The following is a 13,122-nucleotide window of genomic DNA, read 5'->3' on the forward strand; positions in this document are numbered from 1 at the left end:
CTTAATACTCAACATTTTATTTTTTATTTTCCCTTAATCATCTTTTAAAAAAATTTGACTGTATTCTGATGTACTTCATAAAAATATTTAAAATTGTTTTTATTTTGTTTTGAAAGTGTTGTTATTTTTGAACGTTTTTTTAAAAATACATTTATGAAAAATATCATTTTTATTTTTTTTTTAAAAATTTAATTTTTACTTTTTATTACGAAATCCTGTTTAACCTGATCCTTTTTGAAAAAAAAATTTTTTTTTATTTAATATAAAAGTGTCTTGGTGTTCATTTATGAAATCCCTAAAAATAGAAAAAAATCAAAAAATTGTCTCATTTCACAACACCTGACGGACTCTGTTTTGAAAGTAAAATGTGGATATTTTATGGGATTATTTTTTCTAATTTCTTTATCTATTTTAAAGGGTTTTTTTGTTGCTGTTTTTGAAAGAACATGCACTAGAAAAAGGTTTATAAAAAAAGTGTTTGGTGTAAGTTATTTTTTCAAGACAAAACCCAAAATGTGTATGCTTATTCTCTCTTCATACTACTGTCAAAGGTGCAAATTTTAAAGGGACTTCAAATTTCGTAACCAAAAAAAATTTTTTTCTGCATTTAAAACCTCTGCCGGTTCTTTTTAAAAGGCAAATGATCCCCCCGAGTAAAAAATTTTGGTGTCAAATACTCGAAAATGCCCAATGTGAAACCAAATTTTTTTTCTAGAGAACCACGTTTTATTTTATTTTAGCATGTGTTTCGTATAAATTTTTGACGAGTCCCCCGATCCCCCATACAACGAATCATACCCCCAAAACACCTTTTCACCCCGCTCACTGCATTGAAGTGACTTTTTACATTAACGGGAAAGTGAGAACTTTTCGTTAGAAAAAAAAAATGGATGGTTTTTATCGACATAAATGTCGAGGTATCATTACAGCTTACGCGGGTTCGAAAAAAAATGATTAAAATTTAAAAAATGAAGGGAATAGTCAATAAAAAATAACGCTTTTTATGAAATATGTTTATTTTTCGCGAAATATTCGATTTTGCGTTTTCTTTCACGACATTTCGAGGCCCCTAAACGTTTCCGTACTTCTCAAAGAATTTTGCGATGTTTGGTCGCATTGTGCAATAGCACGAGCGACATGTAATCAAAACAGACAAAGCAATACAATCACAACAATATGTAGCGCGCGAAAAGCGATCGACAAACGACATTGTCGCGATGTCGATCGCATTGTCGGCTCAACTGGTGTTCACTTTTAATAAATGCGGTGTTCAAAAGAAAAAGCCTAATCTTTTTGGCATTTTTTTAACAATTATCAAATTAATTTTTCATTTAAAGCGGGAAAAAATGAGGATCAAACTGAAATTTTTTTTTTTAAGAAGTAGTATTGTCAAATCGAATTTAAAACAAATGTTCTTCCCCCTGGGCCCTGTCGGGTTTCCATTTTTGGGTTAAAACCCTTTTCCAGTAAAAAAGAAAAAAAGTGCTTATAAAAAATTTTTTTGGGGGGAAAAAACTGCAAATAAAAAATTGATTTGAAAGAAAATGACAAAATTTGAATGTTTGTGACAAAAAAAGACAAATATGTTACCGTGTACGTAATTTAGGATAAAAGCGATTCCGTACTAAAATGTCCGTTTTTTTCATTAACTTTAAAAAATTGTAGAATGTTCCAAACACAAGATATTTTAAAGGGATTTCTTTTATAAATATTTTTTAACATTGTCCTAAACGGATACGTAATTTGATAATTTTACCACCGCGGGTTTTGTCGGAGGACCGTCTCAAAATGTACTTTTTGGAAATTTTACATCTTCTTCATATATTAAATACAGGGTGGTCCTTTTTAGGACTATATCTTCATAACCTGATTTGATTTTAATAATGATAATTTGTTGCAAAGGGCAAGCCAAAATAAGAAAAATGGCCCCGTGGCTGTACGGTCAACTAGGGGTCAAGGTCATAGGCAAAAATTTAGGGAAAATTCTCAAAATATTGACTTGTTAGAGCAGTCAATGAAGTCTGAAGCCCAAGCCAAACCTTTTCTCGTCCAATGCACCCCTTGGAGCAATTTCGGCTCCACGGGGTCAGGGCAGCTTTTCTTGGCCCCGACCCTACCCATATAACAGTTTTGTCATTTTTTGATACCCGTCTTTTTTTTATTATTATTATTGTAATTTATACGGAATTTCAGTTACAATGACACAGTTAATTTTGACCCTTCTTCGAGTTCTACCCCCGGGAACCTATAAAAAAGGGTATGTTTGTAGATACTTGCCTTTTAAATTTTTGTATTACAAGTCCCCTATGATGCCCTTGTTTTGCGTGTATATTTTAAAATGCTGCTTTCCTTCCCCGGGGCAGTACAATTTCATTGATTCAGCGGATTCATCAAGAACTTACAGATTTATCGTGGGATAAAAAAAAGCACTTTAGAATTTTTTAGACATATCACGACAGGGAAATTTGAGACCATTAATTATGTTTAAGCAGAAAATACTGTGGGGCTTATATATATTTGATAGTCAAAAATGTAAATAACATACAGTTTGTGATTTTTTTGCTTTAGAGCCCATTTGCGGTTTTTTTGTTTTATTTTGGTCTTTTTAAAAACTATTGTAAGAAATAAGAAAAGAAACTGTGCATTCCCCGGTTCAGAAAATTTTTATTAGAGAAACAAACTGAGGCAAAGGGATGATCGTTTAAAAAGGGGCAGGAGGTGTAGGTATGTACCGAAGGGGTTAATGAACGTTTAAAAAAATTATGTAATATAACAAGAGCAAAACCACTAGGCTTACAGTCAAAACTGAAAATACAAAGGAAACTTTTTCGAAAGAAGGGGAAAAAATCCCGAGACTAGGTTTTTTCCCTCGATAGGAAACGTAATTTTAATTTTTAAGCTTCTGATATGAAATTTTTTTCCCGGGGTAAAAGTACCAATATTTCCCCTTTTGTATGATTTTGCATAAAAATAATGCCCGAATTTTTTTCAACGACATTTTTGAAAAAAGGGGATAGTATCAGTTTTTTTGAAAACCTTTTACCGGTTTTTAGGGTTTATGCCATAAAAATTTGTCCCAAAATGAAATTTAAACGAAATATCGCGAAATTTTCGGCCAAAGAATGAGAAAGAAAAATTTTTAAGACTTTAATTTTACTTTTCGCCCTACAAAATTTAGTCGATAAATTTAATTTGCCGACAAATTTTCGCGTTTCAAAAAATTCGACTTTTCAATTTTCGAGGAAATTTTAGCACGAGAAGTTGAAAATTTGCTTCTTTAATTTTCTTTTTGCGTTGATTTAGGTCGAAAAAATTGACGTTTTTCACGAAAAATTTTGGGTCAAAAACTTTAAGATTTTGACTTTTTTGCGGTAAATTTAAGCACGAAAAATATAAATTAGAGCTTAATTTCAAGTTTTCCGTTTTTGGGTTGTCGAAAAGTCGATGGCGGAAACAGGATTCCGTACGAAAGATTCATTGTTTGAAAAGATACATTACCAGAAATCAATATAAAAAGGTAAAATTAAAAAAAATCTTGAAAGACGAATTACACCTAAGGAAACTCTTAACGCCCCTCGGTATTTTTTGTAATATCTTTCATAGTGCAAACAGTATATTTATAAAATTTCTTATGTGTTTACAACAGTATACTATAAATAACATAGTCTTGAAAAAGATTGTGATATCTTTTCATTCATTTATCAACATCAATACAATTTAAATAGTCACGCATAAAAACACAGAGAAATGTCCATAGACATCAAACGAGTTTCGTTATAATGTGTGTAAATCAGTCAACATATGTTCCTAACCGTTTAAGGAATTTTATAAATGTACGAAAAATATTGCACAAAAAAAAAAAAAAAAAAAAAAAATATCAAGGGGCGTTACAAATTTCGGTTTGTATATATCGGATACAAATAAATCTTATAACTTTACATCATCGTTGTCTTCTAATTGAAATTGCATTTACAGTATTACAGAATTAGAATGGGATGCAAGATCTGCCCATGTGAAGTTATGGTCCAAATAATACTAAATAGGTAATCAAGCAGCCGGATAATGGCGGAAAGAAAAAATCCTCATTTGTTCCCAGTTAAAGTGGCATGTTAATGTTTTATGTAAGCCAGTTCCTGTTTTTATTTCATTGTGGACATTGTGGTAGCATTTTCAGGGAGATGTTTTGAATATTTAGAAATGTAAACAAACCTTATCATACCCACATTTTAGCTGTCAGTTTGGAAGATATGACCTGTCAGACAAAAAATCTCTCTTAGAGGATACATGCTACTTTTCTTGGTGTTTTTGGTGGTTTATAGGTCATTAAGAACATAAGGTTAGTAATTCTTTTTTAAAATGGGCCTGGCTATGTGTTACAGCTCTCAGAAGATTGTTAATTTTATACTGAACATATAGAGAATTTATTTACTACTGTATAGCCATAAGCATAACTTCCTTATATACAGCTGGGGAAATCCCATATTGTATGTCCGGCATTATGCGTCGAAGGAAGCTGAAAATCTCTTGTACAAAATGTACCAGTATATAACTGAAGGAGCTTTCGTGTGTAACGAATTTAATTTACCCAACTTACAAAACGTTTTCACCTATTTAGAAATAACTGAGTCGATGTGCCGTAACCATGGAAACGGCTACTGAAGCTGGTAATCGCGGAAACTCGAATACTTTCTTTGGTCATATTTCAAAAGGTGGTAGTTTTAGAAACTTGATTTTTTTCCTGTTTCTATTAAGTTACGACTACCTTTTGTTTGCAATAATTATATTCTAAATATTGTATTTAAGTTCTTGATTGCCGTCAGCTCGTGCATTTTTATTAATTAATAGGACTAATTTCTAAACTTTATATAATTTCTTTTTATCTTTTGAAAGTTTAGATTCTCTTATGAGTACTTTCAAAGTTAATGTATTACTTTTTATAGTAAGGTATGGACTTTAACGCTTATAGTAAGGTATGGACTTTAACGCTTATAGTAAGGTATGGACTTTAACGCTGTATTGGACCGAACATAACGTTACTCTGTAACTTTAAAGTTATGTACGCCCGGACATTATATTAAATACTTGTCAAAAATTATAATGCATGTGACTATTTATTGTAGTCATGTGATATTAAATTATAATCATTATTAATAAGTGTTTTCTCACTTGCATGTTAATTTGACGAATGATTTGTTTTATGTGTATAATAGCCAATCAGATGAGTAAAAGTATTTATGAAATTCTAGAAGCTGGGACTATAATTAAACTACTTTGTGGTCCTTCACTGTGCTCGTTACTGAAAACATTTCAATGTCCTAAATACTGGAAACAACTTGTATGATTTCAGCAAATATTCAGTGGCATGGTTTGGATAAAATGTCAAATGTGTTTCAACAAAAAAGTTGAATCTAGTATAGAAAATATAGATTTTGGTAAGAAGAAACAGTTACCTGCAAACTGAAAACAAAATCCAAATTGTGTGGACCATTTAAGGCTTAAGTGAACCGTATCGTTTGTGTACGAATTCAGAAAAAATGCGTGTTTTATTACTCTATAATATATTTGCAGATATACTGATATTCTGATTTTTTCTCCAGAACTGGCGATATAGCATCGTCTTATGGGCCTGGTTCGGGGCCCATACTGTTGGGGAATGTTTATTGTGCTGGGTGGAACAGCGAGACTTCCCTCATGGGCTGCTACCGAGGAGCAGTTTACAACACCACGAATTTTGACAACGGATATTACTATGTACTTGGTTCAACGTACGATACTGGAGTCCATAGTTGTGAAGACACTACTGCTATTGGAGTTTCCTGCAGCAATAAGCTCACACAACCGAACTAAATTTCTTTCATTTTTAATAGACGTTTATATATATATATATCTTCAAGTGTCTGTATTAGTTACTCAGCGTATACTGTTTCAATAGCTGCATGTTAAATTGTAATAAAACAGTTAATTTCATTTAAATCTTGTGTGACTTTCTTTCTCAAGTTACAACCCCACTTAACCCTTATCATGCTGGACATGACTGCGACCAGTGTAGATCATGAACAGGCTGCACATCCGTGCATCTGTACTGTTCGCATTTCAGTCAATATCGTTTTGGTAAACAGTTGACTGTCCATATTGAAATTTAGCAGGGTAAGTGTTAAAAACAAAGGTAAAGTTCATGCAGGGATAGCCTCGTTCCCAGAACTCAGTCTCTCAAAATTAAAGTCGTATAGTGTCATAATTGTATACATTGATTATTAACACAAAAGTACTAAGACGAAGTAATACAGTGAGACAACAAGCACAAAGCATTTAGAGAAAGTGGGTATAGCATTGGAATGGCTTTTTGGCAATTGGCTTAATATGAGCAAAGGTGCCTATGTTTTAGTTTCACTGCAGTACATGCTGCTGTCTAAGAAATACAGTTATTATTGTATTAGAGAACAAATTTCTGTCCAATAGAAGGGTTGCCAACAGAAAAGTAGATATTTTCTGTGAAATCAAACTCTATGCAACAAGTAATTCTGCAAATTCAATGAAATTCATAAAATCTTTTATCTAGAATTTAAGCAAAAAAGAAAGTGCTTTCTCAAGCTGTTAAAAAGTTGTATTTTCTGCCAAACATCGGCATCTCCTTATTGCTCTTTTGATTTTTTGACTTACTTTTTGATCATCCATCACAGGGTTTTTCATGAATTATGGCTTCCAAATAATTAGCAATAACACATCATTCCAAATGTCTCCAATACTAAGTATATTTTTAGCTCGACTATTCATAGAATAGTAGAGCTGTTGGACTCGCCCATGCGTCGGCGTCCGCGTCCGCGTCCCGCTTTGGTTAAGTTTTTGTATGTAAGCTGGTATCTCAGCAACCACTTGTGGGAATGGGTTGAAACTTCACACGCTTATTTACTGTGATGAACTGACTTACATTGCACAGGTTCCATAACTCTATTTTGCTTTTTTACAAAATTGTGCCCCTTTTTCGACTTAGAAATTTTTGGTTAAGGTTTTGTATGTAAGCTGGTATCTCAGTACTCACTAATGGGAATGGATTGAAACTTCACACACTTGTTCACTGTCATAATCTGACATGCACAAAGCAGGTCCCATAACTATATTTTGCTTTTTTACAAAATTATGCTCCTTTTTCAACATAGAAAATTTTGGTTAAGTTTTTGTATGTAAGCTGGTGTCTCAGTACTCACTAATGGGAATGGATTGAAACTTCACACACTTGTTCACTGTCATGATCTGACATGCACAAAGCAGGTCCCATAACTCCATTTTGCTTTTTTACAAAATTGTGCCCCTTTTTCAAGATAGAAATTTTTGGTTAAGTTTTTGTATGTAAGCTGGTATCTCAGTATCCACTAATGGGAAAGAATTGAAACTTCACACAGTTGTTCACTGTCATGATATGACATTCAGTGCAAAGGGTCAATAACTCAATTTCGCATTTTACAAAATTGTGCCCCTTTTTCAACATAGGAGTTTTTGGTTAAATTCTTATATGTAAGCTGGTATCTAAGTACCCACTAATGGGAATGGATTGAACTTCACACACTTGTCCACTGTCATGAGCTGATAAGCACTATGCAGGTTCCATAACCCTATTTTGCTTTTTTACTAAATTATGCCCCTTTTTCGACTTTCGTATTCATTCAGTCGACAAGGCTGTTGAATAGTCGAGCGTTGCTGTCCTCCGACAGCCGACAGCTCTTGTTATGGATTCTAATACCTTCACTTATTTTGAAAAAACTCACAAAATAGGAATTGATAAATAAAATGCATTTATTTAAGTAACTCGCACACATTTTATGGTAAATTCAATCTCCAATATAACATTTATATATTAATTTTTTTGGCTTGACCAGCTCTAAGGCCCCATAGCAAGCACGTCATTAGGAAGGATAAATCGTAATGCTGACCTCTATGATACTGAATATATCAGTAACAATTTAATTATTTTATATCCGGGACTTATAGCTAGGGGATTTTAATGCCGGGCTCAAACCAGACAAAGGAGAAGAATTCTATAAGACATGTCTTTCATTCTTATCCTTTCCTGTTTTGTCTTCACTACAGTACGTCATATGTATAAATACATGTACTCTATTTTGGGAATAAATATGTTTAAACTAAACTAAGCCAGACTTTACAAAAGCACCAAAATTTAATGAATGCTATTTATATTGCATTTCAAAACGGCAGACAAGAAGCTTATACCTGAAATGTTTTTACTCCCGGTCCGGATTCTACAGCTGCGTTGATTTTTAATAAATAAACCTCTGTAATATTTCGAAATAAATTGTACAACACTTTCTTTTTCTAAGAGCAATAACGTTTTCGCAACAAGAAATGGAAAATGTTACCAAGAGTGGCAAACTGTCACAATTACGCCCATAACATCAAATTACTTTTGACCTTTAAAATACTCTACTTATCACACAGACTAGCTGTCAGACTTCATTCAAGGTTATTAATCTAGAGCATGAAAGACTATACGTCTTATTATTAAACCTTGCCAAGATAATATTTCCATAATCATTCTGACTAACTTTGTTGGAGACTGGATAAGAACTGCTTTAGTAATTATAATCAGTAATTCAAAGGCCGTAGCTTAGGATTTACTAGAAATATCCAGCTGGTTATCGAACTTATCCGAGACATTATGCCCCAAAACATTATGGCTAAGTTTGGTGAACACTGGATAAAAACTACTCACGTTAGAAAGCAGACACTGTCAATTTTTGTAATTTTGCGTAATTCAAGGACCAAAACTCCAGAGATACACAGAGGATCCAGTTGCTGATCAAACTTGGCCCATAGATATTGTGACCGCGTTTGTTGAACATTGGAAAAGAACTGCTCAAGCTAGAGAGCGGACACCGTCAAATGCCGCAAGTTTTAGTAATTCAAGGGCCGTAACTACAGACCTAGATCCGTCTGCCAGGTTATCGAACAACTCGGTCGAGATATCATGCTTATAGACATTGTTGCCCCGTTTGGTGAATGTTGGATAAGAACTACAGAAATAAGAGTGCAGGTAAAACTTGGTTACCGCTCATCCGCCCGCCACAGCAGGTGATCCGATCAAACGTCCCGTTTCATGAGCTTATAAAGTTGATTACTTTTACAAAAACGATACTCTTTATAGGTTTTAGTCCGGTTCTGAAATTTGATATGGTATCGAGACTGGTTCTGATTAAATTGAATAAAACGAATATTCAACATTAAACAATGTGCTCCCATGACGGCCTGGCGGCGATAGTTCGTATGTAATTTTGTATGCTGTTGCCTTAGAAACGACAGGTGTCATGCACTGGCACCCATCCTATAAAGATTGACAGCCGCAGAGTTCTTCAACTGTTGAGCAGCAACCGATTTCAGTGTATGCCTCTGTAACCATGACCTTTGACCTAACGACAGGAGTCATTGACTGACAACAGGCAATCCTCCTTAAAAGGTTGGCGACTCTAGGCCAAATTGATCTTAAGTTATTGAGTGGAAACCGTTTTCAGTCCCGGTAACTTTGACCTTGACCTGTGATCTACAAAAACAATAAGGGTTAATTTACAGTGGGAAGTGAGCAGTAAGTAGTTGCAGTAGTTACAGCAGTTGACCGCTGCAACTACCAGAAGCAATGTACATCAGTTTACTGCTGCCAGCAGTTACAGCAATTAACCGCTAGCTTTGTGCAGCAGTTTGCTGCTACAGATAACAGTGTTACAGCAGTTAACCGCTACAGCTGCCAGAAGCTTTGTACAGCAGTTTACTGCTACAGCTGTCAGCAGTTACAGCAGTTAACCGCTACAACTACCGGCAGCTTTGTGTAGCAGTTTACTGCTACAGATTCTAGTAGTTACCGCAGGTAACTGCTACAGCTGCCAGAAGCTTTGTATAGCAGCTTACTGCTACAGCTGCCAGCAGTTAACCGCTACAACTACCGATAGCTTTGTGTAGCAGATGCCAGAGTTACAGCAGTTAACCGCTACAACTACCGGTAGCTTTGTGTGGCAGTTTATTGCTACGGATGCCAGAGTTACAGCAGTTAACCGCTACACCTGCCAGAAGCTTTGTACAGCAGTTTACAGCTACAGCTACCAGCAGTTCACCGCCACAACTACCGATAGCTTTGTGTAGCAGATGCCAGAGTTACAGCAGTTAACCGCTACAACTACCGGTAGCTTTGTGTGGCAGTTTATTGCTACGGATGCCAGAGTTACAGCAGTTAACCGCTACACCTGCCAGAAGCTTTGTACAGCAGTTTACAGCTACAGCTACCAGCAGTTCACCGCCACAACTACCGATAGCTTTGTGTAGCAGATGCCAGAGTTACAGCAGTTAACCGCTACAACTACCGGTAGCTTTGTGTGGCAGTTTATTGTTACAGATGCCAGAGTTACAGCAGTTAACCGCTACACCTGCCAGAAGCTTTGTACAGCATTTTACAGCTACAGCTGCCAGCAGTTAATACAAGCTACAACAATGATCATGGATGACAAAATAAATAAATAACCCAAATAAAAGTATTGATAAAATGATGTAGAAATAGGCTATAAAGTTTCAACAAGGGAGGTGTCCCTATCATGTAATTACCTCCCCTGATATCATCTGAAACGAAATTAAGGAATACTTAGAGGTTATCATACAGGGCTGGTGTGCCTTAAGGCGATTTTGGCATACTAGGAGAGGTATTAAGCCCGATGGCCAATATTGGCCTAGTATGTTAATATTGCCTTAAGGCACACCAGCTCTGTTTTATAACCTTTTTTATTGCATATGTTCAATTGAGGATTGCATAATGCAAGGGCGTAGTATTAATATTCACCTTAAATGGAACAGTCGTGTTAAGTTTCACAAAGATGACATTGTGGTTTCATTAGAGGTCATTTGAAGCAAACTGTTTACGAACGACATACGGATAGACGATTGTCTACTGTACCTAAATCAGTAAACATTGTAAAATTTTCATCAGACTGATCATCGCCATCATCATGTGTTATTATTAACCATCATTTTAATAAATCATCATAATCACATTCAGTCGTTTCATTATGAGCAGCTACACTATAATTAACCAATTACCATTGGTCTTCTTCTAGAAACGGTAACAACTGACTGAACGAACCAAAAATATCTTTATTAAAAGATTTTGAGAGAGAGAGAGAGAGAGAGGGAGAGAGGGCATATCGACTATCCATCACTAACAGTTTGAGTTATCATCATGTATCATCATCAGTTATCATTTATCATGATCAGTCTTCATCAGCATACATCATCAATCATCTTCTTTAGTAGCTTTTATAAAATGTTCCATTTATCTATCATCCTCAGTCATCATAAGTAATCATCAACAATCATCTTCAACAATTTCCACCACCAACATCATCATCCATCAGTAATTTTCATCCTAAATCATCATCAGTCATCATCAACAACCATCTTCAACAACCTTCACATAGAAGATCATCATCCATCAGTACTAATCATCCTAAATCATCATCAGTCATAATCAATAATCATCTTGAACAATCTTCACCATCAACATCATCATCCATCAGTAATAATCATCCTGAATCATCGTCAGTCATCATCATCAATCATCTTCAACAATCTTCAGCAAAAACATTATCATCCACCATTAATAATCATCCTAAATCATCGTCAGTCATCATCATCAACAATCATCTTCAACAATCTTCACCACCAACATTATCATCCATCAGTAATAGTCATCCTAAATCATCGTCAGTCATCATCAACAATCATCTTCAACAATCTTCACCAACAACATCATCATTTATCAGTTATAATCCTAAATCATCGTCGATCATGATCATCAGTCTTCAACTTTGATCATCGGTGGAATAATCATCATTTATCATCATCGATCATAACCAGACATAAACTGAATAAACAAAAAATATCTTCATTATTTTTTTTTATTTTTTTTTCTTCTTTTTTTTCTCTTTCTCTTTTTTTCTTTATTCCAGTTTTGAACATCTGCATGCAAAATCTTGTATAACATTCTTATATTTAAAGCCATGCTCAGGTCTGATATACTAAAAAGATTGAGACCACCGGAATATTTTTCACGCTTAAGTGTATTTTTTGCAACCAGAGGCTTTTTATTATCCCAAAGAAAATTGAAAATTATTTGCTCTATTTCTTTTGCGTTTCTTTCAGGTATACCGCGTGTTTCTAATTCGAACATTATAGTTGAAAAAACATAGGTTTTGATGATCAATGATTTTCCGTTAAAAGTGAGATCTCTTGATTTCCAAACTTCTAGACATGATTTAATTTTATTGATTTTTTTTCTCCAGATGTCCTCGTTGTCAATGCCGTAGCCATGATGAATGCCAAGCGTTTTAACAAAAGACTTAGTCCAATTTATTTCTTTATAGTTTGGAGTTTTGTCTTTTAATCTGCCAATAAATAGACCTGTAGTTTTTTCTTTGTTTAATTTTGCCCCCGACGCGCGTTCATATAGTTTAAGATCTTTGAAAATATGGTACAAAGAGTCTTCATTTTTCGCGAACAATTGCGTGTCATCCACAAACTGGTTTATTTTTGCTTCATATATCTTCATTATTATTATATTTTCAGACCAGAAAGAACATTATGAAATATTTAACTGTTTTACGAAGTATTATTATTATAGTTTTCTCAAATTGCCTTTGTATGCCAGTTGATTATAAACCAAGCAGAAATTTGCATTCTATAATCTGAAGTCATTTTTGAAGTCATTTCGTACCTAATAACACAAATTTATATTTGCAATTTATTATTTCACGTCTTCTTATTTTAATAGCATTGATGGTAAAAAATGCTTTTTTTAAAAACGCTGAAATTGTTACAAAATGCGTTTTACGATCGTCGCCTATGCTCAATTAAAAAATATTCGCTAAACTTAATCAGGGGCGGAGGAGAGTGGGGTATGTGGGGGTCCTGACCCTAAGTGTCTGTGATTCAAACAGCTGCTGTTAAGTGACGATTTTATTGTTACAGAGATCTATTACTTCCAACTATGCAGCACTTGATCAAGTATAACGATGTGAAAAAGATAATAACTGCAGATAAGATATAAGGAATAAATTGCGGATATGTAGTTCTATC

This window comes from Mercenaria mercenaria, chromosome 15 (assembly GCF_021730395.1).
Source record: "Mercenaria mercenaria strain notata chromosome 15, MADL_Memer_1, whole genome shotgun sequence".
In the NCBI taxonomy this organism is placed as follows: Eukaryota; Metazoa; Mollusca; class Bivalvia; order Venerida; family Veneridae; genus Mercenaria; species Mercenaria mercenaria.